General features: G+C 41.6%; 1 protein-coding gene across 2 annotated transcripts in view; it reads left to right on the plus strand.

Annotated features, from left to right (window-relative positions):
- The window catches only part of ZNF416 (zinc finger protein 416), a 5,890-nt gene that overhangs the window by 2,098 nt on the left and 3,222 nt on the right, over positions 1 to 570 (plus strand). The gene's annotated exons all lie outside the window — the stretch shown is intronic.

The raw sequence follows: 570 nt of genomic DNA on the forward strand, positions 1-570 counted from the left end.
TGGAAAAACTATAGCCTTGACTAGACAGATCTTTGTTGGCAAAGTAATATCTCTGCTTTTCAATATACTATCTAGGTTGGTCATAACTTTTCTTCCAAGATAAGCGTCTTTTAATTTCATGGCCGCAGTCACCATCTGCAGTGATTTTGGAGCCCCAAAATAAAGTCTGACACTGTTTCCAGTTTCCCCATCTATTTCCCATGAAGTGATGGGACCAGATGCCATGATCTTTGTTTTCTGAATGCTGAGCTTTAAGCCAACTTTTTCACTCTCCTCTTTCACTTTCATCAAGAGGCTTTTTAGTTCCTCTTCACTTTCTGCCATAAGGGTGGTGTCATCTGCATATCTGAGGTTATTGGTATTTCTCCCGGCAATCTTGATTCCAGCTTCTGCTTCTTCCACCCCAGTATTTCTCATGATGTACTCTGCATATAAGTGAAATAAGCAGGGTGACAATATTCAGCCTTGGCATGCTCCTTTTCCTATTTGGAACCAGTCTGTTGTTCCATGTCCAGTTCTAACTGTTGCTTCCTGACCTGCATATAGGTTTCTCAAAAGGCAGGTCAGGTG

This window comes from Bison bison, unplaced genomic scaffold (genome assembly GCF_000754665.1).
Source record: "Bison bison bison isolate TAMUID 2011002044 unplaced genomic scaffold, Bison_UMD1.0 scf7180017864383, whole genome shotgun sequence".
Taxonomy (NCBI): Eukaryota; Metazoa; Chordata; class Mammalia; order Artiodactyla; family Bovidae; genus Bison; species Bison bison.